We start from the raw sequence: 24,996 nt of genomic DNA, 5'->3' as shown, positions 1-24,996 counted from the left end.
TGCGAACAGTGCAGTTGCATAAGATTTATATGGCGGTTTATCACAGTTTGCAGAAAGCCTTCCCTAATCCTATTTACAGCACCCCAATTGCCTAGAACTTACCTTTATGAACAGCTGTAGTGTATGGACATCTTTGTGAATAAAGGCCTTCATTGTTATTCAGTGATCGTGATGTACCATGCACATGCCGGTTCATCATAATCATCATCATCAGCAGCAGCAGCAGCAGCAGCCTGGTTACGCCCACTGCAGGGCAAAGGCTCTCCCATACTTCTCCGACTACCCAGGTCATGTAATAATTGTGGCAGTGTTGTCCCTGCAAACTTCTTAATCTCATCCGCACACCTAACTATCTGCGGCCCCCTGCTACGCTTCCCTTCCCTTCGAATCCAGTCCGTAACCCTTAATGACCATCGGTGATCTTCCCTCCTCATTACATCTCCTGCCCATGCCCATTTCTTTTTCTTGATTTTAACAAAGATGTCATTAACTCGCGTTTGTTCCCTCACCAACCTGCTCTTTTCTTATCCCTTAACGTTACACCTATCATTCTTCTTTCCATAGCTCGTTGCATCGTCCTCAATTTAAGTAGAACCCTTTTCGTAAGCCTCCAGGTTCCTGCCCCGTACGTCAGTACTGGTAATACACAGCTGTTATACATTTTTCTCTTGAGGGATAATGACAACCTGCTGTTGATGATCTGAGAATGCCTGCCAAACCCACCCCATGCCGGTTCAAATCTTGATGGACATTGATATCTCACCGCAGTAAACAACCACTCCGTCTTATTCAACCTACGTCATTTTTTACAGAAATGTTATCACAAGTTATGCTTCAGGGTGTAGGCATTGCTTTCGTGAGCCGCACATCACTCTCGTTGCAACATAATTGCGCTTACAGTAGAGTTAAAGTGCGACCCACCTCCCAGCGTTGATTCATAATGGTAACAGCGTTATCAAAATGGCGACGGAGTGGAAGGACACAGGACGAGCACTGTCATGTGTCCTTTCACTCTGTCGTCATTTTGATCACGCTTTTGCCATTATGAATGTATACCAACTCGCCCAATCATCCACTTTAATCCCAGCAATGGCTGTGATTGGTGCCTGAGATTTCCATGACGGTCATTCAAAATTAAGGGCTGTGTACTTACGGGCAGAGTTTTCATAATTTGCACTTAAGTTACGCCTTAATGATGTACCTGATACTATGGAGGCGGCTATTGCACAGAAAATGCGACAACTTATTTAATGTATCCATTCTCAACCTCTTGCATGAACGGTTTCATTCCATAAGCTTCTGGATGTGCGCCTTTCTCTTCTGGGTTTCTTGGCTGTTTTGTTGTCTTCCTCTGCTTTCAATAAGAATTCCTTGCGGGGCTACACATGCACGCATGTTCCACGACCATAAAGCGCGATTCCGTTTGGAGATGTGCCTGTTTTGCAAATGCAGGGGCCAGTGCAACCCCAAGTAGACCCATCGTCGTTGCGTCTGCACTGCAAGTAAAAGAACAAAACTTAAGCAACGCACCGAGATTCCTTATCCGAAACAGTATTTAATAGTTTTTTCTGTGTTTCCGCAAATCCACTCAGTTTTACTGCCGTAATTTATAGGCACAGTTCCAACAAAAAGTTATCGGGGGCTCAGCTGGTTCTGAGAGTAGTAGTTGCATGAGTGGCTGCCAAACTTTTAAGTTGTCTCTTATGTGCATTTTGTCTGTGCGACAATTCCCTCCTCAGGCAAGGTAGGCATCGTATTCTCCAGAACGTTTGTTCTATGAGTTCAAGGTACGGCGATACAGCTTAAATCAGCGTCTCAAAGGCCACCAGCGACCAGCAGGCTGCACGCATGTTTGTCTTCTTCACAATCACTGCCGCAGAAATTGGGTTTAACCGGTAGGATGACACTTTCCTCACTATTCGTTCTATCCCCAAGGCGGACACTACACTCTGGAGTGGCAGTCGCAGTCCGTTCGCTACTTAAAGATTTATTATTAGGTTTTTAATTACGAATTTTAACACCAACATTGCAATGGTGCAATAATAGATGAGGGCGCTGCAGGAAACAAAATCAATTCACGCGATTTTAGAAACAATATGCATTGTTGTTATATTCATTCATTTTCATTCATTCATTCATTCATTCATTCATTCATTCATTCATGCATTCATTTATTCAAATAACTTAGTTCAGTGCCCTGCGATTTGGTGGGCTGGGCGTGAACCCCGCCTAGGTTGCGGCCAAGGGTTGTTGGCCCTTCGCAGCTTCCTCGGCTCGCTGGATGGCTCCGAGTTGGTGCTGCAGGTCTGATCTGAGCAACGCGGACTCGCAACGAGCGCGCAGGCTGTCGCTGTTTGAGGCTGCATCACCTTATCCTGTATTACAGCCGTACATTCCCATAGGATACGCTCCAGGGTGGCTCTAGAGTGGCAATGTCTGTACTTGTCCGCGTCGTGTATAAATCTGGGTGTATTAGGCGCATAATAGCTGGACTCAGATAGGATGATCTGGCCTTTAACTGCCGCCATTTGACAGGCTGGTTTTTGTTTAATTTTGGGTGCGGCGGCGGGAATGTACGGCTCTGCAATCTATGGTGTTGTGTAATTTCGTGAAATCTGGTCATTCGATCTTTCTACTCGGCGAGGCGCGGCTGACCGAGGCTCCATCCGTAAGCTCTCAAGCCATGCCGTGCGCCGCCTCATTGCTACCGTCTGGTAGTGTGGGAGCAGTTGTCCAGATGAGATCGACACTTTTGTCGCGGTTATCAGCTAATTTTAGGAGTCGTAGTGCCTCAGGGGAGATTCGACCATTGGCGAAGTTTCGTGTGGCCGTATGGGAATCACTAATGATTGTGCCCGCTTGTGCTTGTGCTATGGCTAGCACAATAGCTATTTCCTCTGCGGTTTCTCCGTGTAGCGTGTTCACGGTAGCGCTCGTCATGCGTTTTCCCTCGTTATTTTTCACCGCTGCTGTGTAGGCGCGCTTTTTTCTGTATCTAGCTGCATCTACAAATGTGGTGTCGCTGCTGTTACCGAATTTCTTCTGTATATTGCGTGCTCTGCTTTCCCGTCTACCCTGATGTTGGGAAGCATGCATATTCTTGGGTATTGGAGGGACGGTTATCATCTCTCTGATGGGTCTGGGCATATCTACTTTGACACCATGTTGGATATAATGCCTTATACCTAGGCGATCCAGTATTTGCCTACCTGTTTTAGTATTGGAGAGGCTTTCGTATTATGCTATTCGTTGTGCCTCGATTAGCTCATCCATTGTACTGTGGAGACCTAGCTGCAGTAGTCTATCGCTCGTCGTGGTGATGGAGAGTCCGATTGCTTGCTTGTAGATTTTCTGATTAAGCCGTCTAGCTTCTATTTTTCTTACGCGTATCATTGTAGGTACGACGCCACGTATACTATTCTGCTTATTACGAACGCTTGGACTAGTTTAAGCTGATCGCCTTCTTTCTTCCACTATGTTTGTTGGCTATTCGTTTAAGTAGCCGTATGATTTGAGATATTGTTACGTAAGAAGACGCAAATGAAAAGCTATATACAAGTATATTTACAACGTAATACGCCGCACTTGACCAAGAGGCAACAGCCCGCGCTAGCCTCCAATCGTCGTCGTCGTCTTCTTAGTGTTCGCCTCTTCGTCATCGGTAATACTATTCCGTAGCACTACCCCCGGCGGCAAAAGCGCCGTCCCGGAGCGACTAAAGGCCGGACTTCGAAACAGTGTAGTAGGCCTTGAGCCTACTGACGTGCACGACATCACTAGGTGCCACAGTAGAGGACGAGGTTGAGCTAACAGGGGCAATTTCGTACGTCACAGGCGTCACCTGGCGCAGCACGCGGTAGGGCCCTGTGTAGCGCGAAAGAAGCTTCTCTGAAAGTCCGACGTGACGAGAGGGCGACCACAGGAGCACGAGCGCACCAGGCGAAAACTGTACGTCACGGTGGCGGGCGTTGTACTGACGCTGCTGAGTGGTTTGCGAGTCCGTCAGTCGAGCACGGGCAAGCTGGCGTGCATGGTCGGCGAGAGCGATGGCGTCGCGCGCATACTCGCTTGTTGAGATCGAAGCAGGAGGAAGTGCCGTGTCAAGGGGCAAGGTCGGTTCGCGACCGTAGAGCAGATAAAAGGGAGAAAATCCGGCGGTGTCGTGCCGGGAAGAATTATAAGCGAATGTGACGTAAGGAAGGGCATTGTCCCAGTCGTGGTGGTCCTTGGAAACGTACTTTGACAGCATATCGGTAAGAGTACGGTTTAACCGCTCTGTCAGGCCATTGGTTTGAGGATGGTATGAGGTAGTCAGCTTGTGTTGAGTGGAGCAGGAACGTACAATGTCGGCGATAACTTTCGAGAGGAAGTTACGACCACGGTCAGTGAGCAGCTGTCGCGGGGCACCATGAAGTAAGATAATGTCACGCAAGAGAAAGTCCGCGACGTCAGTGGCGCAACTGGTAGGGAGAGCGCGCGTGATAGCGTATCGGGTGGCGTAATCAGTTGCGACGGCTACCCATTTGTTCCCAGAGGATGACGTGGGAAAGGGACCGAGGAGGTCTAATCCAACACGAAAGAACGGTTCCACAGGGACAGTGATCGGCTGGAGATGACCGGCAGGTAGCACCTGAGGTGTTTTCCGACGCTGGCAGGTATCACAGGCAGCAACATAGTGTCGGACGGAGCGAGCGAGACCAGGCCAATAGAAGCGGCGGCGGACGCGGTCGTGGGTGCGGGTCACGCCAAGATGTCCTGCAGTAGGTGCGTCATGCATCTCAAAGAGCACAGTCTGTCGTAGATGTTTTGGCACGACAAGAATAAGATCAGATCCGTCAGGGAGGAAGTTCCTTCGGTACAGAATGCCGCCCTGGAGGACATATCGGCGAATGGATGCGTCGGTAGGTGTAGAGCGCAGACGCTCGATGAGTACTCGCAGCGATAGGTCTCGGTACTGCTCATCGGCGATGTTAGCGAAGGCAGACACAGAGAAAATGCCGTCGGCGGTACTACTGTCAGCGTCATCAGGCTCGTTTACCGGGTAGCGAGACAGGCAGTCAGCGTCCTTGTGTAGTCGGCCAGATTTGTAGGTGACAGAGAAGGAATATTCTTGGAGGCGTAAGGCCCAGCGACCAAGTCTTCCTGAAGGGTCTTTCAATGAGCATAACCAACAAAGCGCGTGATGGCCTGTGATAACGGAAAAGGGTCGGCCATATAAGTATGGGCGGAACTTCGCAACCGCCCAAACTAGGGCCAGACACTCACGCTCAGTGATGGAATAGTTGCGCTCCGCGGGTGAGAGGAGCCTGCTGGCGTAAGCGATAACACGGTCGTTGCCGCGCTGGCGTTGTGCCAGTACTGCGCCGATTCCGTGACCGCTGGCATCAGTACGAACTTCGGTAGGCGCAGAAGGATCGAAATGGGCCAGAACGGGAGGCATTGTGAGAACGTCGATTAGATCCGAGAATGCAGAGGCCTCGTTATCGCCCCACTGGAAAGGGGCGTCTTTTTTCAAAAGCTCGGTTAGTGGTCGTGCTATGGCCGCGAAATTTTTCACGAAACGGCGGAAGTAGGAACAAAGGCCGATGAAGCTGCGCACATCCTTGACACACTTCGGAACAGGGAAGTGCGTAACAGCATGGATCTTGCCTGGGTCCGGTTGCACTCCGTTCGCGTCAACGAGATGCCCAAGGACGGTAATCTGGCGACGGCCGAATTGGCACTTCGATGCGTTCAGTTGCAGACCGGCGCGACGAAAAACGTCCAGGACTGCCGAGAGGCGCTCGAGGTGCGTACCGAACGTTGGGGAGAATACTATGACGTCGTCCAAGTAACACAGGCATGTGGACCATTTGAAACCGTGAAGAAGGGAGTCCATCATGCGTTCAAAAGTGGCAGGAGCGTTACATAGACCAAACGGCATCACTTTGAATTGATAAAGACCGTCCGGAGTTACAAAAGCAGTCTTCTCGCGGTCGAGATCGTCCACGGCAATCTGCCAGTAGCCGGAGCGGAGGTCAATAGAAGAGAAGTAGCGAGCACCATGGAGGCAGTCAAGGGCGTCATCGATCCGAGGTAGGGGATACACGTCCTTTTTGGTAACCCTGTTAAGGTGCCGATAATCCACGCAAAAGCGCCATGAGCCATCCTTCTTTTTTACCAGTACAACCGGCGACGCCCATGGACTACATGACGGTTCTATGATATTATTGGCAAGCATTTTGCGAACTTCAGCGTGAATAACTTGACGCTCAACCGGTGACACTCGATACGGGCGGCGATAAATAGGAGGGGCATCGCCGGTATTAATGGGATGTTTAACAGTTGTAGTTTGGGCCAAAGGACGATGGTTAAAGTAAAAAATATCGTTGTAGGAAAACAGAACGCGGTAGAGCTCACGAGCGTGCTCGGAGGGCATGTCGGGCGCAATCATTTTCTGTAAGTCGGCGATGGTGCAAGTTGTCGACTGAGATGGTAGAGGAGGATCGGCGGAATTGCTGTCTACCTGAATAGATGCAATTGAGTGATCTTCGAATGAGCAAAGCTGGGCCAGAGACATCCCGCGTGGCAGCACTTGTGTCGTCAAGCCAAAATTGACCACTGGCAGGCAGACGCAATTAGCCGTAATAGATAAAACGGTATGAGGTACCGTGATCCCGCGTGTAAGGAGGACGTCTTGTATAGGAGCCGCGATAAAGTGACCGTCGGGCACTGGTGGGGATGACACTAGGTCAACGTAAGTCAGTGCCGTAGGTGGCAAGCGAACAAAGTCGACGGAACTGAGGCGACTGGGGTGTGGTTCAGCGGGATCCAGAACAGGCAGGTCAAGGCGGAGAGTACTGGCGGAACAATCAATGAGAGCAGAATGTGCGGAGAGGAAGTCTAAGCCGAGGATGATGTGGGCGATGACTGTGAATAGCACGACTGTTGAGCGATCGGCGAAGGAGACGCGGGCGGCACACATACCCATTACGGGGGCCGTTCCGCCATCGGCGACACGGACAACAAGCGTCGTGGCGGGCGTGATTATTTTTTTCAGGCGGGTACGAAAGTCCGCGCTCATTACCGACAAATGCGCCCCAGTGTCTATAAGAGCAGATACAGGAACACCGTCGACTTGCACGTCAAGAAGGTTCAGATGAGTGGGCAACGTCAGTGGAGGATTTGGCGGCGTAGGGAGCAATGCAGCGTCACCTCGAGGCGCTGCATCATTTAGTTTTCCGGCTGGGAGCGGCGTCCGAAGGGAGTCGGCGAAAAGGAGCGACGGGGCTGGGGAGAGCGAGATTGTCGTCCTTGGGGCGAAGGTGAACGAGAATAGGGGCGGTCCGGCACAGGAGAGTCAGTGGCGGCATTATCGGAGCGTGCGGCATAAGGACGAGAAGGGCCGCCCGAGGGGCGAGAATAGGCAGTATAAGCAGACCGGGTCGGGGAAGTCCAGCGACTTCGACAGTGCCGAGAAATGTGCCCGATGCGACGGCAGTGAAAACAAATGGGCTTGTCGTCAGCAGTGCGCCATGCAGCTGGATTGCGGAAACGTGGTGGGTAAGAAGATGCGGGACGGGGCGGAATCGAAGAAGCCGGATGGGTATCAGGGTGATGGGCCGAGCAGATGGTGTGAAGGCCCATGTTTTCGAACTCCTGGCGGATAACTTCCTGGATCAGGGAAACCGTGACTGCCGGTGCGTTGGTGGGGCTGGAGTCGAAGGCAGCCGGATAGGCGGCCTCAATCTCACGCCGAACGATCTTGGTAATATCGCCGGTGGTGTTGGGACGAGGAGCGTCGGCACAGGAAGAAGTCGCTGGGGTGTTGGGCAAACGGGCAAACTGCTGATCGATACGTCTGCTTTTAGCGAGTTCCAGGCGGCGGCACTCTTTGATAACAGCATCCATCGTCGCGACGTTGTTGAATACGAGCAAGTTGAAGGCGTCATCGGCAATGCCTTTGAGGATGTGGGATACCTTGTCTGACTCAGGCATGTGTGCATCAACTTTGCGGCACAGAGCCAAGACGTCCTGAATGTACGTGACATATGGCTCTGTTGACGTCTGCACAAGGCCGGAAAGCGCCTTCTGCGCGGCAAGTTTGTGACCGTAGGGGTTGCCGTACAAGTCTCGGAGCTTTTGCTTGAACGAATCCCAACTGGTGAGCTCCTCTTCGTGCATCCGAAACCAAACTCGAGGTGTGCCACCGAGGTAAAAGACTACGTTGGCGAGCATGATAGTAGGGTCCCACCGGTTATTGCGGCTGACGTGTTCGTACAGGCTGATCCAGTCGTCGACGTCGTCCCCATCTTTGCCCGAGAATACGCCAGGATCACGAGGAGCAGGGAGAGTGATGTAGGTCGGCGAAGTGGCAGCAGGTGTCGGAGGCGGCTGAGTCGAGTTGTCATCGCCGGGAGCCATGAAGCTAGGCTCGACGTACCATCCACTGCGAAGCTCCGTGACGAGGTACAGGGAACGTCCACCTCCACCAGATATGTTACGTAAGACGCAAATGAAAAGCTATATACAAGTATATTTACAACGTAATACGCCGCACTTGGCCAAGAGGCAACAGCCTGCGCTAGCCTCCAATCGTCGTCGTCGTCGTCTTCTTACTGTTCGCCTCTTCGTCATCGGTAATACTATTCCGTAGCAATATTATAGTGCCCCATTTGCGTATGGTCTCTCCATTGTAGCCGTTACTTTCAATGATGAGGCCTGATACTCTGATCTTGCTTGTCAACCTTAGGTGCGGAATTCGCGGACTCTTTCGTTCCTCATAGTTGCGGGGTTTTCGGCCATGTCGCGATGGCACATAAATGAGGAGCTCAAATTTCTCTGCCGAACACCCGAGTCCGGCTCCTGCTAGGTATTGTCTTCTATTGCAGGTTGTAATGTGTTGTCAACCTGTCCATCATTGCCATCGCTCACCCAGAGCGTGATATTCTCAGCGTGGATGGTATAATTGAGGCCATCGATTTCCTCTAGCTTTGCTGGTAATCCGATAAGAGCCAGGTTAAACAGCATCGGTGATATTACTGAACCTTGGGGCATATATCCACTTCCGATCTGTAGTTCTTCAGAGTTAAGGGGCCCTATCAAGTAAAACTATTCCAATATGTTTCTATTCCAATCTCCTGACGTCAAATTTGCGTAACCACCGACGCAAGCACCAGGCGCTCACCCGCAGGGTTGTCTGAACATACCAATCTAGCGCTCTCCTCGTTCATAGCAGGTCACTTTTGTTTGCTTGAAAAACGAATAACATTGCCTACACTGAGCGGCTTGTCGGATCAAATTGGCTGACAAGAGGCGAGGAGAACGCTCAAGTGGAGAGGGATTCACTGGGGCAGAGCCAGTGCACTGAAAATCGATAGCCGGATGAAGAGGGTGGTACCGGCGTCTGCGATTTGTCGGCTTTCCCTTACTTAGCTTGTGGTGGCTGGTCGAAAATCAGGGCGGCATGCAACGCAAGCTTAAGAATGACGCTAAAACTGACTCTCAGCAAAGAGGAGTTGGCAGAATGAGGTGGTAAACATGCCGAAAGTGCTCGAAAACGTTACAGGGCCACACAAGATGTTTTAATATACGCAAATCCACCCATGCTCTCCGGCAGGTGCGAGTAGCCAGCGTCTCAGCGATCGGCGGCAGCCATCTTTTATTCCTTTCGGAACGGGAGCAGCCTGCGGCTATTCCGAAGAAAATTCAGTTTGGTTCGGCATATTAATGCATCTTTATGGCGTACACGTCACTTTGACGCGGTGAGTTTGTGCAGTTTTGTGACGTCGCGGGACAGGCAGGTGAAGTGGGTGCAGCCCGAAAACGTTTTACCAATAGCAGAGGGCTAATGGCGGAATGGGGTCGAATCAGAAATAGCTCTTTTTTTCTTTTTTCTGTCAAATCATGCATAATCAGTGTGTACACACTTTCTCAGTCACGCTTTACCTGCCTCCTGCTTTTGTCAGCGTATGAATCCCATAGGCGACGGCCTATGAATAAGAATAGATGGAGAATAGGTGGAGAATAGGTGGAGAGGTAAGACGAAGACGCAGCTTCGCATTTAGGAGATCACGAGGAGAGGTGAACACCACCGTGTGGAAGCTGCGTCAAGGGCAATATGAGCGATGCAAAATTTCGTGTAAAGCGCCATAAATGTGAGGATAGGCCCAAAAAACTGCGAAGTTCTTTGATGCTACAAGACCTCTGGAACCGAACAACTGCACCAGTATCGCAGGGTCCGGTAGAACGCCGTGCTTGGATACGGTGTGGCCTAAGAGGGCGAGCTCCCGTGCGGCGAAGCGGTACCGTTTGAGGCTGTGTTGCAGGCCAGCGTTGCTTAGACGCCTCCAGTTTGACTAAGGCCAAGTAGATGGGTTGAAAAATTACGACAGAAGACCATGACATTGGCTCTAAGTAAGACAGACATATACCACGTAAGACCACGCAGCGTTTTGTCGCTGAGTCGTTGAAACATGGCAGGCGCCTTGCAAAGCCTGAAGGTGATCACGTTGAATTCATATAGGCAGAGGCGTAATAAACTGTTTTCTGGCGATCTTCTTCAGCCATCAGAACCTTCCAGTAGCCAGAACGAAAGTCTAGCGCTGAATAGAATTGTCCCCCTTGGTCATCTAGGGTGTCGTCAATGCGAGGCGAAGGGCCGACGTCTTTGCGCGTTACCTTATTTATTTAACGGTAGTCAATGCAAAAACGAATAGACCCGGCTTCTGCAGAACGACATAGACTGAAGATGCCCAGGGATTGTGGGATGGTTGAATAACGCCACGGCGTAGCATATCGCCAACTTGGTCGCTAATGCCGCGATGCGCTTCGGTAGAGATGCGGTACGGGTCTTGACGCAACGGCTGGTGTAAACCGAAGTCACTATAGTGTTGCACTTCCGACAGTCGGCCCAGTTGCGGCTGAGAAATGTCGAAAGGCTTTCTAAAGTAGTGTAGTAGCTGACGAAGATTCGAATGTTCCGCAAGGGTTAGTGTATGGACGATGGAACTCGATAGCATATCACATGACGACTCTTCAAACGCTGAAAGGCCATATAGTCCTTGGAGTGAATATGGCAGTCTCGCACGGTATACAGAACGAAGAGTCAATGTGTTCCACGTGGCCAAGACATCTGCCGACAAGCGATGCCAAGCGATGACTTGGGCCGTTCGAAGATGTCACAGTTCTGGGGCGCTATAACGTAAAACTATTCCAAACGTTTCTATTCCGATTCTGCCATCAGCGCTCCACCATTGGTGAAAAACTTTTTTCGACCACCCCCACTTCACCTCTCTGTCACGCGGCGTCACAAAAACCGCGATTGCTCCCCCTCTGATATGATGTGTACATACTGATTATGCATGATTTGACAGAAAAAAAAAGTTGTTTCTGATTCGACCCCTTTTCGCCATTAGCCCTCGGCTATTGGTAGAAAGTTCTCGGGCTGCACGGAGAAGACGACGAAGTCGAAGATAGCGGACGTGCTCCGCATGGGCTGCCGCTTTGAGACCGTTTTTCGGTGGAACTCTCTGTGCTGTGGACTTGCGTTTGGTGGGATTGTCCACAGGAAGTTGCGCTCTCCCTGCGGACACCTAATTTCGGCAAGTTTGCCCCCTTTTTAGGGGTTTCTTCCACGCTTTTCGTGCTCAACCACCGCGCGGCAAAGTTAGGCCTCATCTTTAGGCCGAGCCGCCGCCGACGGCACCGGGCTCCGGGGTGGTGACTTGTGGTTGTGGGCCTCTGTGAGGCTGAAGACAACGGAGTACTCCGTTGAGGGAGAGACTATAACGCCCGAAGAGTTCGAGGCGGGAGAATGGGCCTGGGTTTTGCGGGCTTATGATCGATTCAAGAAATCTGTATACGGTAACCATCCCGAGAGTAGGCCTAGCGAGAAGCAGGCGGGCAGTGACGGGCGCCAGACGCACGGAGCCGAACAAGTCAAGCGCGGGAAAGCGCCGGTGTGGAAGAAACGGGGACCGTTTCTGAAGATGCCACCCAAGGACTTCAAGGTTGTGTGCCGACCCAAGAATTGGGACTTGAGTATGGTGACATCGAGGGAACTCGGATATGCCTTGAGAGCGGCAGCGGAGCTGACGAATGCGACTGCGGCGGAGGAAGACCTGGTGCGGGTCAACGAGACAAATAACACAATGACGGTGAGCACGCCGTGTATGCATCGCTGTGGGGCATATGCGAATGTAAAGACGCTCAAGCTGAGCGGTCATGACCTTGAGATTTCGGCGTACGTGGCGGCGCCAGAGAACTCTGTGCGCGGAGTCATTTACAACGCGTACAACGGATGCCGACTGGCCGAAGTTCGGGCGGGATTCTTGAAGAGGAATGACGGCATAGAAATTTTGGATGCCAGACCTTTGGGAAAGTCGAAGGCGATTCAGATAACGTTCGGGGAGAAGCATGTTCCCTGGCAGGTTATTTACTGGAACTGTTTGTACGCGGTGATTCCGCACAGAGAGTTAGTCGAGACCTGCTATAACTGCAGACGAGTGGGACATCGGGCGGACGTTTGTTATCGTCCGAAGACCAATCTGTGTCGCCGTTGCGGAAAGGATCATCCTGCGCCACCGGAAGGAGAGCCGCTGACCTGCACTCCGGACTGCATCGTGTGCCATGGGGCGCACAACACGGGGAGCCGGAACTGCAAGTTTCGTCTAGCCCGTAAGCAGCCGACGGGCCTGCAGCAGGGCAGTGAGGACAACGGCCAAACTGACAAGGAGGAGCGGTGCTCGAGGCCCAAGAAGCGGTCATCCAGCGGTGCGAGAGACGATAACAATAGCAGGGACCATTCCACTTCCTTCCCACCACTGCCCGGACCCGAGCGTGGCAACGGAGAATAGGGTTCCAGTCATGGAAGAAGTCCCAGTGCCACGAGAAAAAAGGTGAGCTGGCCCTACGTGGCCTCCCAGAGTGAGACTGCTCGAGAGAAGGAGCTACAAAGGCAGGTGCAGCAGCAGGCTGAGACGATTAAAACGATGGAAGTCAGGATGGCAGAGATGGAACGCGCGCTTAAAAGCGACAAAGGACAAAGAGTACAGACGCCGGTGGTCCAGGCCCCACTGAAAGCAGCACAGGCGACTGCTTCTCGCGAGAGCGAGAGCACAGCTATGGAGGTGGAGAATCGGGGGAAGCTTAAGAGGCCGCCATCGGCGGATGAGGGAGCTAATGCAAAAAGAGTGGCAGAAACTTCAACGGCGGACACGCCGCAGCCAGTCGTCAAAGTTACTAGTCTTAGGGGGGAAATGTCTGCCCTTGCGGACAGAATAGGAAAACTGGAGGAAAGACAGGATAGGTTGGAAGCTCGGGTCGACAGGATCGAAGCCAGACTAGACAAGATTGAGGAGCGTCTTGACGCCTTCACCAATGACACGCAGGCTTTCCAAACACAGGTTATGGGCATGTCTCAACAGCTCAATGCTACGCTACAGGCTAGACCGTAGTCGGCCAAGCGCCGATGTTAGTTGACCTAGTGCCTAATCATGGCCCCTCGCCAGCAAATTGAGGTTTGGCAGTGGAACTTCAGGGGCTTCCGTCACAAGCGGGGGAACCTGCAATTGCACATACAAAATCTGGACAGTAAGCCTGACATTATAGCTTTGCAAGAGGCTAGTGGCTGGGTGAAATTACCGGGATTTAAGGCACTTACACCGCCAGAGATTGATCGGGGGGGGGGGGGGGGGGTGTATCGAGCGTCTTCACGGCCGTGCTAGTCCATCGCAACGCCACGGCGATTCAGCATACCATAGATAGCAGCAGAGAGGACTACGTCCTGCTAGAGGTCCTGCCCAAAGCAAAGGACGATAAGAGTCTCTTTGTACTTAATGTATATTCTTCTCCTAAAGATAAAGGGCTGGGCTTGCCAACCTCTTGATAAAGACGCAACGGCTAGCGTCTAGGGCTCAACTCATCGTGGTTGGAGATTTCAACGCGCCTCATCCGGAGTGGGGCTACATCCGAGCCACTCCAAAGGGAAATAGGCTTTGGCGGGTAGCTCAGGACCTACAATGGACAATCTTGAACAGCCCGCTAGATCATACCAGGATAGGCAACAGCGTTAGCACAGACACCTCTCCGGACCTCACATTCGTTAAAGGTATTAGGGATGCAAAGTGGGTAAATACGGGACAGCCACTGGGCAGTGATCGCTATATCCTTTCCACGGTATTTAGTGCTGCTAAGCACAAAGACAGGGTAAAAGCAACTAGAGTGACGGATTGGGACAGATTTCGGAAAGTCAGGAAAGACACAGTGAGCGGGGAAATCGAGGACTTGGGAGCCTGGGTTGAGGCGCTCAAGCAGGACGTGAAGGGTACCACAGAAGAGGTTCCGACGGTGGAGGAAGGTTTTACGGCGGACTCTGGACTGTTACACATGTGGGAAGCGCATGCGAGTCTCCTTCGGAGGTGGAAGAAACAAAAGCATAATGGGGTCCTCCTTAGGATGGTGGCCAAGCTAGAACGAGAAATCGAAACCTGCACGTTGGATTTGCAGTGCAAACAATAGGGGCAGATTTGTGACAGGATGAATGGGCAATTCGGATGCAAAAAAATATGGCAGTTGTTGAGGCTCCTTTTAGATCCGGCGGCAACCAAATCGGCATAGAAAGGTCAAATGGCTAGGTTAGTTCATCAGTATCAAGGCACGACTGGGGAGTTCATTCAAGAACTCCGAAGTCGTTACATAAACGGTGAGGCGGGCGGTTTCTTGCCGGATTACTCGGGAGAGGAAAACTTCGAATTAGATGCGGACATTACGGTGGCGGAGGTGGAGTTTGCAATGGGGCAGCTTCGTGCTACGTCGGCAGCGTGTCCGGACGGGGTTACTAATAAAATGCTGAGGAACCTGGATTTCAAGTCAGTGGGGGCGCTCACGTACTTGATGAAGAAATATTGGGCGGCCGGGGAGATCCCGGCAGAGTGGAAGCGTGCTAGGATTACATTTATTCCTAAACCAGGGAAGAAGATCTGTATTGAGAATCTTCGACCCATCTCGCTGACGCCCTGCTCGGCCAAATTGATGGAGCATGTGGTCCTCAACAGGCTTCAGGGTTATGTGGAGGACAAGGAGTTGATACCTAAAACGATGATTGGCTTCAGGGCTAATTTATCAACGCAGGACGTCATGATAAAGCTCAAAAAGGACGTGGTTGATCCTGGGTAAGGCACGGGCGCCAAGGTTATCTTGGGGCTCGAGCTCACAAAGGCCTTTGACAATGTCACCCATGAGGCAATATTAAGGAACCTATCGGACATAGGACCGGGGCTAGAACCTTCCGACACATCAGATCATTTCTGGAGGATAGGACTGCGGAGATTGTAGTCGAAGAATATTAATCGGATCCTTTCCCGTTGGGGGACAGGGGGACACCACAAGGGTCGGTTTTATCGCCGTTCTTGTTTAATCTCGCCTTGATCAAGATACCACCCAGGCTGGTAATGATATGGGGACTTAAACATACATTTTATGCGGATGACATTAGTCTATGGGTAACAAGGGGAAGCGACGCACAATTGGAGGAAACTTTACAACAGGCAGTGGATATTGTGGAGGAGCTAGCGGGGGAGGCAGGACTCTCGTGCTCTCAGCCCAAGTCCGAGCTTTTTGTGCTTAGGCATAAACCAAGAGGGATACATGCGAGGCACTATGTGCCGCCACCACCGCTGAAGGTGAAAGTGGGGGGTGCAGCGGTCGCTGAGGTCCAAACGATCAGGACCCTGGGGCTGTATCTGCAGACTAACAGGAAGAATAGGGAGGCCTTGGGAAGGATCACAAATAGTGTCAATGCTACCGTGAGACTTATCAGGAGAATCGCCAATCGTAAACAAGGCGTCAAGGAAAAAGACTTCTGTAAGCTGGTACAGGCGTTTGTGCTCAGTAGAATAGTGTATGCGACGCCTTATATGAAGATGGACGCAACGGAGAAAGGCAAGGTGGAGGCTATGATTAGACAGGCATATAAGGCGGCCCTTGGGTTGCCTAACAATACTTCTACCGAAAGGCTGCTGGGATTAGGGGTGCACAACACCTTGGAAGAACTGCTGGAGGCACACTAGGCGATGCAACTCAGTAGACTTTCCAAAACGAAAGTAGGGAGGGATATATTGGAAGGGATTGGCATTGGAGTTGATCCTCCTGCTGGGAACATGAAAATTCAGGTGAAGCGAGAAATGCACAAGGGCTTGTACATAAAACCTTTACCTAAAAATGTGCATCCGATACACAACGACAACCGTAGGAAGGCAAGAGCCAGAGCTTTACATGCTAGGTACGGGAAGTACAACGGGGCAGTCTACGTAGATGTCGCCGAGTATAAGAACAAGGACGCATTTGCAGTTACGGTGGTGGACGGGCGGGGACGCTTAGTCACCCCTGGATCACTCAAAACCCGCTCCTCAGAAACTGCAGGGGAGGCGGCGATAGCGCTAGCTATAGGTAATACTGAAGCTGACCTGATTTTCAGCGACTCTAAAACAGCCATCCGAAATTTGGCGAGGGGCAGAATCTCTGTCACAGCGGCAGGATTACTAAATCGGGCCACGGGGTGAGGGACTACGGAGGTGGAAATTGTCTGGGTACCGGCCCACTCTGGGAACCCTGGGAACGAGGCGGCTCACATGAATGCTCGAGGTTTCGTCAGCCGAGCAGGTGAGCCGGACGTTCCAGGGAGGTCCACGAGAGATGGGCTGGTGTCCTTTCACGACATTACTAACCATTACAAACATGAGCTGAGAATTTACCCTCCACCAGACAAGCAATTGGTGAAGGCGCAGGAAAGCGTCTGGCGAAGATTGCAGACGAGATCTTTCTATAACCCATACGTGTTAAACAAAATCTACCAGGACGTTCAGCCGGAATGCAAATGGTGCCAGGAACTGGCCACCTATGACCACATAATATGGAGCTGTAGCACAGCGCCGCCACCGGCGGATATTACGCGTGATCCTTCTCTCGAGCAGTGGGAGGCCGTGTTGGCCAGCTCAGACCCGGTCGTCTAGACCAGGGCCGTGGAGTGGGCCACACAGGGCGCCGTCAGCCATGAGCTGATGGCCATCTAGCACGGAATCGTCCGCACATGCGTTCTGACGAAAATAAAGTTTTTCTATCCATCCATCCATTTCGGGCTGCACTAACTTCACCTGCCTGTCACGCGACGTCACAAAACCGCACAAACTCACCGCGTCAAAGTGACGTGTCCGCGATAAAGATACATTAATATGCCGAAGGAAACTGAATTTTCTTCAGAATAGCCGCAGGCTGCCCCGTTCCGAAAGGAATAAAAGAGGGCTACCGCCGATCGCTGAGACGCTGGCTACTCACACCTGCAGGAGTGCATGGGTGTATTTGCGTATAATAAACCTTCTTGCGTGGCCGTGTAACGTTTTCGAGCACTTTCGGCCCGTTTACCACCCCATTCGGCCAACGCTTTTTTCCTGAGGGTCAGTTTTAGCGTCATTCTTAAGCTTCCGTTGCATGCCGCCATGATTTTCGACCAGCCACAACAAGCTAAGTAAGGGAAAGCCGACCAATCGCAGACGCCGGCACCACTCTTTTCATCCGGTTGTCGATTTTTAGTGCACTGGCTCTGCCCCAGCGAAATTCTCTCCACTTGAACGCACTCCTCACCTCTTGTAAGCCAATTAGATACGACAAGCCGCTCAGTGTAGGCAATGTTATTCGTTTTTCAAGCAAGCAAAAGTGACCTCCTATGAACGAGGAGAGTGTTTGATTGGTCTGTTCAGAAAATACTGCTGGTGACCGCCCGGTACTTGCGTTGGTGGTTACGCAAATTTGAAGTTAGAAGATTGGAATAGAAACATATCGGAATAGTTTTACGTTATAGGGCCCCTAGCCGCTTTAACTGCAGCGCTTAGGGTTCTTAGTCGGAGGGTGAGTGTCGACGATGCATGGGGACAGCGATCGTCAGCGAGGAGATGGTGAGCAGCGCGACGGAAATTCAGCGAGGTCTGCACAAACATATCGCTGTAAGGGACCTTGGGCTGATGGGCGCATGGGCTGATTGCCATACTGGAATGGTCGAGAAGCATCGCTGAAAGCTTGAAGGCGACGGCCGCAATAGGAAGCGACATGTCCTGGAGCGCAGCAGGCATAACATAGGGCCGATTGTCAGACGTCCACCAAGAATTGACGACTCTTGGCCCAGCCCAAGATGCACTATGGGAGCGACAGGTGGAGCAAATAGTTTCAGAATCGAGAAAGACGGTTGGCGAGGCCTACCCACTACCTGCGCATAGGGACGAGGCGCAGCTAGAAGCCGCACTGCCTGCGCACAGGCAAGAGGTGCGGCCACAGGCGGCTGGTGGTGAACGACGGGAACAGCTTGAGCGACCTTTTCAGCAATGAGAGTGCGGAACGGTGGAGGTAGACGGCACGACGGCTCCTGAGTGAAACGGTCCAATGGAAGTTGACGGGCAACTTCCTCGCGCACGAAGGAATCTGCTGAAGCAGTGGAGAGTGTTCGGAAACGGCAACCAGACTCAATAGCGAGTCGGCGGTCTACTAACGCTAACAAGTCAGGGTGCATTGCTTTTCAACTTATCCTAGCTCTGGCATAAACTGACCACTTCAAAAAGGGTGCGCAAATAATTGGCCAGCATCACCTGGAATGCGCCGTCATAGAATCATTTGAGAATGTGCTGAACTGAATGAGCCACGGGCATGGCGGCATTGGCACGTTTAACTAAGGTCGACGGATTATTCAATGTAGCCGGTGAAAGTTTCACCGCTCTGCAGTGCGCTACCTTGCCAGCGCTGGGCAGCGCGTAGTTTACGGACAGCTGGACCTAACACTTAAGTGAATGATGTCCGGAAAGTTGACCTTGCCGAGATTTCGCTTTCATGGTTACGGTGCCACAGTGAGGCTACGCCAGTAATATAAAATATTACGCTAGTCAACCTCACCACGTGGTGGCACTTCTTATGTGTGCTCCCCCTTTCGTACAAGTTAATCTAGTCCTTTACGTCGGTGTCATGTGTACCGCTTAAGAACTAAGGATAACGTTGCCGAGGAACTCCGATGCAGATGATGGACTGGGGCGAAGGCGCCGGCTGGTATGTGTCGTTAGTCATGATGGTTGGATGTGTTCGTGTTCGATGCTTCACGGTGTAAGCTAGGGGGGAATTTCAGCAACCTGTACCAGTCGTTTAGAGGCTTATTGGCGATGTCTTTCAAGGACGCTACGAATTCAAGCAATGGCGAAGCAGCGTGAGACACCGTCTTGAAAGACATCGGCGACCACCAGTTTCCGAGCGTTGGTGATGCTGCTGCACGGAGGTGTTTCTTCTTCACATGACGAACCCTTATATTAAACCATAGAAACTGGCGCAAATTTTTTTATTGTTCAGACACACTGTACTTTTGCCTTGAACAACGAAGAAGTGCGTTTCATCTAATACTAAGAATTCTCGAATCTGCAAGATCAGAAGCTTACTAAAGTCTTGAACTAAACCCCGTCATCGATGTCAGCTTATCAAAATTATGAAGTTACACCAGAAGCCCAGACATGGTTATCGCTTCCATTTCACATTGGCCAGGGGCAATTGCGTGCATCATCAAGAAATCGTGCATATTTTTTAAAGTTGGACTCATTCTTATTATTGATTCGTGCTTTTCATTTTACTGAGGTCGGCAGTGTAAGGTGTCGTTTCTAAGGTTGCCTAAATAAGCTGCACTGCCTAAACAGCGTGCGTATTCCAGTGTAGCTAGGACATTTATTTAGGCCTCTCGGCCGCTATCTTGTACGTGTTCGAAAAGCCGACGTACGGTTTCGTCTCGCGCGATTGCCCTAGGTCGCGCCAATATCGCGGCCTCAGTCAATGTAGGCCAATCGCGTGACGCTAAACCGAACGTCAGTTTTCGAACGAGTACAAGATAGGGGTCCTGGGGCGCTATAACGTAAAGCTATTCCCAACTTTTCTATTGCAATTCTGCAATCAGCCCACCTCGATTGGTCAAAAACTTTTTGGACCAACCCCACTTCACCTGTTTGTCACGCGACGTCACGAAAACCGCGATAGCTCCCCATCTGATATGACGTGAACACACTGATTATGCATGATCTGACTGAACAAAAAAAAAAAAGTTGTTATTTCTGATTCGACGCCTTTTCGCCATTTGCTCTTGGCTATTGGTGAAAAGTTTTCGGGCTTCGGCCATTTCGCCTGCCTATCACGCGACGTCTCAAAACCGCAAGAACTCACCCCATCAAAGTGACGTGCGCGCGTTAAAGATACATTAATATGCCGAACAAAACTGAATTTTCTTCTGTATAGCCACAGGCTGCCCCGTTCCGAAAGGAATAAAAGATAGCTGCCGCCGATCGCTCAGGCAATAGCTATACTCGCACTTGCCGGATAGCCTGGGTTTATTTGCGTATAATAAAACCTTTCGCGTGGCCGTGTAATATTTTCGACCACTTTTGGCAGGCTTACGACCGCGTTCTGCCCACTATTCTTTTCTGAGGATCCGTTTTTGTGACATTCTTAAGATTGCGTTGCATGCCGCCGCAATTTTCGACCAGGCACCTCAAGTTCAATAAGAGAAAGTGGTCCAATCGCAGACGTAGGCACCACCTTCATCATCCGGTTATCGATTTTCACTGCACTGGCTCGGCCCCATCAAATCCCTCTCTACTTGAGCGTGCTTTTCGCCTCTTGGCAGCCAATCAGATAAGACAAGCCACTCAGTCTAGGCAATGTTATTCGTTTTTCAAGCGAACCAAGATGACCTCTTATAAAAGAGGAGAGTGTTCGATTGGTCTGTTCAGGTAACCCTACGGGTGACCACCTGGTGCTTGCGTCGGCGGTTAGGCAAATCTCACGTCAGGGCATTGGAATAAAAACATTTTGGAATAGTTTTACATTAGAGGGCCCCTAGTCACTGAAAATGCAATTGTCATGTCAGCTCTGGTTTACAGCGATGTCGCCAACAAGGAGTTCACGAAGAAAAAAAATGAGAATAGTGGGGCAGAAAGCAATTTTTTTTTGAATGGTTGGATGCTACAGGGTATATCATTCAAAGCGCCCTGGATACCAGACGAATATACAGAGCAGGTAACGGAGCCATTCTTTTTTTTTTTTTTTTGCACGATTTCCCTAATGGCATAGGTTGACTTGGCAATACTATGGGAAGGCAAACGAAAAATGTCAACTTGTAATGTTAAAAGGTTAAAATTGCTCACCGGCTGGCCGCAAGCACCGCCTTTGGCAGCATCACATTTCTGAACTCTGAAAAAAAATGGCACCAACTGTGAAGTGAACCGTCGCAGTGAATAAGAATATTCATGCAGGTAACATACATTCGTACGTCGTGCACAAAAGCTCTTCCCCCGCATCCCTTTTTTACCTCACCCACCGGGACTGCTTAGTGGCTACGGTGTTGGGCTTCTAAGCACGAAGTCGCGGAATGTAATCCGGGCCTCGGCGCCAGCATTTCAATGACGGGGAAATTCGAGAACACCCGTGCACATAGATTTAGGTGCACATTAAGGAAGCCAAGGTGGTCCACCTATTATGGCATTTCTGTGGGGGGAAAATTCGACAACACCCTCGCACTTAGATTTAGCTAGGTGCACGTTAAGGAAGGTGGTCCACTTATTCCGGCATTTCCATGAGGGGTAAATTCGAAAACACCCATGCATTTAGATTTAGGTACACGTTAAAGAACCCAAGGTGGTCCACTTATTCCGGAGTCCCTCACTATGGCGTGGCTCCCAATCAGATTGGGCTTTTGGCACGTAAATATTATAATTTTTTGCGCTAAGTACTATAAGGCGCAATGGGGACGAAAGGAACACTGAATATGAAGCGGGCATGAAGTGACGCAGGGCAGTCACTGTTTCACTTTGTGTCCGCTTAATTGCGTTGCGTCATCCAGTACTTAGAGCAACAAAAATGAATACGCACCAACTAGCCCAGTTCATAGCCCCGATAATTGCATTTTTGACGTTAAGTTAGCGCATTTGCATTACAGTTTAGCAATTATTTTTCAAACTCTTCCAGACACTCTTCCAGACGAATTAATGGCAACTTTATAGTCGCGCAACACACTGGACAGCATGTCGAAAACTGCCGTCAGCAATGGTTCTGCAATCCCCGTCCGCAATCGCTCTTACCCCCTGGAGCAATGGCTCATACTCCCGTAAGCAAGCAAAAAATTAAATGGCTCATAGCCCCGTAATGTTTATGGCTGCTCACTTCACGTGGGTTAGTTGCGGTTGCACTACCCCTATGGTCGTTGTCGGCGATTTCAATGTGGATGTGTCGGGACAGGAAAGCGAGTGGTTTACGCGTTTCGTGTTGCAGAAATATCGCTGGAGATACCACACCGATCCGGCCCAACCGGCCAGCCAGCGGCGCACGTGCATCAATTTGGCATTTTCGAAGAATGTGTTTGCATTTGCTAGTATGTCAATCAATGTACATCATAGTGACCACAAAGAAATCGTGACTGTCGTTAGTAAGCGACAATCAATGATGCGAATAAAATCCTTACCAGAAGCTTTCTTACAACGTTTACACCTCCGTTGATCATCCACCTTCGCAGGATGAATTGGCCTTGATTTTTTTAGTACCTTATACCATTTACCACTAACGTAACTGTAAATACATGACAACATTTTTCTTTTTTGTACTTCGCCTCAATGAAATATGCGGCAGCAGTGGCACGAAATCTAATCCACCACCTCTTGCGCAGCAGCCGAATGCGATTGCGACTGAGCCAGCATAAATGGGGGAATCATAACGCATTAAAGGAACACCTGGGGATCACATGTTATATATTTCAGTTCTACGATAGTCGCTGGTCGCTTAATAAGAGTTGGAAAAGATGAAAGATTATTCTTAAAAGCTATACAGTGGTTTTTAGTTCTAAGAGAACACCAGCTACGATATTCAACAGGGACTTATGATTTGCACGAAAACAACGAAGCACCTATAACAAATTTCTTTTCCATTTTCTTGAAGTGGGCTCTATTATTTGCCGGCAATGACAATATCGGCATCTAACCTAGCTGTAGGGTTGAAAATTGTATTTTTTGGTTGAAATGTATTTTTTTTCAGCAATTTGTTTCGGCGATTAGGGGCACAGCCAGAAATCTCACTCTCATTAAGTACTTGCGACTCTCCTAATAAATTTTAACTATGAAAGTGTTAACTGGGCGTTTCTTTAATTCCGCTCGCGCTCGTATCTTCAAGCGTTTAGCTGAACAAATAGCAGCCAGCACCGAAATAATTAAAAGGCTGGGCCCACCTAGCAATGCACCCAAATAGTTTAGTACAAGACAGGTCCGGAGGCGTTCGATCTATCAGGGCGCAGGTTCCAGCGACGGCTGGTAGCAAATAGCAGGGTGTGTCCACTGCACAAGCATGGTGTTGTGTACGAGATACCTGAATACGCGGAGGCATTCGAGCTCGAGGAGTTGTTTGTATTCCTTCGTATGCGGTTGTCTCGGACGCTTTCGTGAAGCAGAGTGCACATCGGAAACAATGCTTCCTACTTGACTCTAACGTTTTTGAAATTGTGATTGCAAAATTATTTGCAGAGGAAGTGGGTTGAACCCCGTTCGCCAAAACCAATGTTTCGCAGTACGCTGAATAAATTCGAAACTTCGAAAAATAATTTCACTCTAAATAAAAAGTATATGCAAGAAAGGAACGTCATGACAGTGCTCCGTAAAAAAGCATTTTGCTGAAGCCCTGTGTGTAAAGAGAGCGTCGCAGCATTCTCACCTTCGGCAGCGATACAGCACTTATGCCCTTATAAGGCCATGGAAAGTTTTCTCGTCGAAAAGCTGGCGCCATTGTTGCCCTAGTCAAGCGCTTAATTTCGTCGATCTGTTGGAAGGCGTTTACGTTCTTGGCGATGGTTTGCTTTTCCGTGTAGGTAGGTTATATATTATTATAACCAGTATTCTTAGACAACGAGATTTGTGCATTTCCCGAACAGCGTAAATGGCTATAATAATGCTATGGCTCCTATTCCTCGCAGAATTGCATGACAATGCAACACCATTCTTCATGTGCATCTCGAATCGACGAGGTTGCTGCATATTAATGAGCGAAAATATCTAAACATAGATGTATAAGCGCTTTGTATTAGTGCCTATACGCGCAATCCATACCTGGACGAACGTCCCTGCAAGTTGTACTTTGTTTGAAAGTATCTGACAGAATAATTTCAAGCAGCTTGCAAATATTATAACTTGCGCTACCTGCGATGAGACACTACGAACCTTGATGTCACTAAGTTTGCAGTAAATGACATAGTTTAAAGTAATTACCACAATTTTTAGAAAATCGCTCTCCGTGAAACCGTGAATATGTACCAGCAAAGTTTAAACGATTTTTCACTGTGTACGGCACTGGTAGAATACATACGTTAGCGCCAAAACAACGCCGACCACTACGATGGCTAGAGTACCGGAAAGACTCATTCTGGCATCACGTATCCGGATCCTTCCTTGCAAAGAAATGACGTTCAGCCCTTCCAGTTTCACTTCAACTTATATAGGGCGTACTGAATTTACAACTAAATAAATGTATTGTTCTGAGAATGTCTAAGAATGGAAATGAGGATGTCATTTGTTTTCAATATGTCTACAGAGTTTGCGAGCTGCATCTTTTTGATTCAAAAACAAGGTCATCGTTTTCTTGGGCACAATGGTCGCATCAATCACAACAGACTTCTATTGTGGGTTGGTTTTACTACTCACATGTTCTATTGTGAAGTTCTGTGGGAAAACAGAGAGCTGTATGTACAGTCCACATCGTCTCTGCTGGTGCCTTGCTTGTAGTTTCCTTCCACGGCAATCTTCATAGCTCCTTCTTAAAGAAATATAGCATATTGACACGTGTATTTATATTTATCGGGCGACCAGGTTTCACCGCCTAACAAATCTTATCGCACAGCGCGGTACGCGCTTGCATGTATCCGAAGTTTCTGGAAAGTTATCGATGCTTCTATCCGCAGTCTGTTGTCGCCGA

At 49.9% G+C, this 24,996-nt stretch overlaps 1 long non-coding RNA gene across 1 annotated transcript; it reads right to left on the bottom strand.

Annotated features, from left to right (window-relative positions):
* Positions 1–1,222: 1,222 nt before the first annotated feature.
* Positions 1,223–24,515, bottom strand: LOC135913087 (uncharacterized). The gene is made up of 3 exons (XR_010567882.1): positions 24,391–24,515; positions 21,195–21,240; positions 1,223–1,496 (listed from the first exon to the last, which is right to left on the bottom strand). It is a non-coding gene; the product is annotated as an uncharacterized lncRNA (long non-coding RNA).
* Between the last annotated feature and the right edge of the window lie 481 nt (positions 24,516–24,996).

This window comes from Dermacentor albipictus, chromosome 2, assembly GCF_038994185.2.
Source record: "Dermacentor albipictus isolate Rhodes 1998 colony chromosome 2, USDA_Dalb.pri_finalv2, whole genome shotgun sequence".
Taxonomy (NCBI): domain Eukaryota; kingdom Metazoa; phylum Arthropoda; class Arachnida; order Ixodida; family Ixodidae; genus Dermacentor; species Dermacentor albipictus.
The sequence above is the reverse complement of the archived record's forward strand: the minus strand, read 5'-3'. Positions and strand labels throughout refer to the sequence as shown.